The sequence below is a fragment of the Montipora foliosa genome, chromosome 3 (assembly GCF_036669935.1).
Source record: "Montipora foliosa isolate CH-2021 chromosome 3, ASM3666993v2, whole genome shotgun sequence".
In the NCBI taxonomy this organism is placed as follows: domain Eukaryota; kingdom Metazoa; phylum Cnidaria; class Anthozoa; order Scleractinia; family Acroporidae; genus Montipora; species Montipora foliosa.
Window position 1 is genome coordinate 50977405 of NC_090871.1, and position 753 is coordinate 50978157.

Sequence of the window (753 nt, forward strand, 5' to 3'; positions counted from 1 at the left end):
AACTGATTTCTAAGGACATAATTAATCATTGCACAACTATTGTACTCACAGTAAGGCACATAATTAGCTCAATTATCATTCAACTAAAGAAAATATTGTAGTAATCAGTGGCAGACCTAGACCTTGAGCTAAGGGTGGGGGTTGCTTGCTCTGCCGGCTTTTCCTCCTGCGGTAAGGTAGTTTTGAGGTAAATGCAAGCATTGTGATTGATTCTTTCTTGGTTGGGATTTTGCTATGCCTACCATTTCTTTGGAAGCGGTCATAAGCTGTATGATAATTATTGTTTTTGAAAAGCCGCAAATTCAAGAAACAACCATGACCTGAGTACCATATGATAAACTACTTTCTAACAAAGTTTGCCCAAGCCATACTGAGGAATATTGCACCTTGGTCATTTTTGTATGGACCTCGCTGCACTCCATCTTTAGTTACACAATGTTCAACCAATATTCCCCAGTATGGCTCTCCAGCTCGGTTCGTAAGAGCTTAATATTTCCAAGTTGTTAGTTGTATTTTGACTTGCCTTTTAGGTCCTTCAATACACAGCATGAGTCCTAAAAATACTCACCTTTTACTAAATGAGTTCCTTTGCTTTGTTAATTAGCAGAATGTAAACAAAATATAAAAAAATCATGGCTTATATATAAACCTTTTCCATGGAAATGGCTTGTATGGTTAAGTCCTGAACAAGAAAGCACCAATCATAACACTTGGATTTACCTAAAGACCACAGGACATACGACAAAACCAATC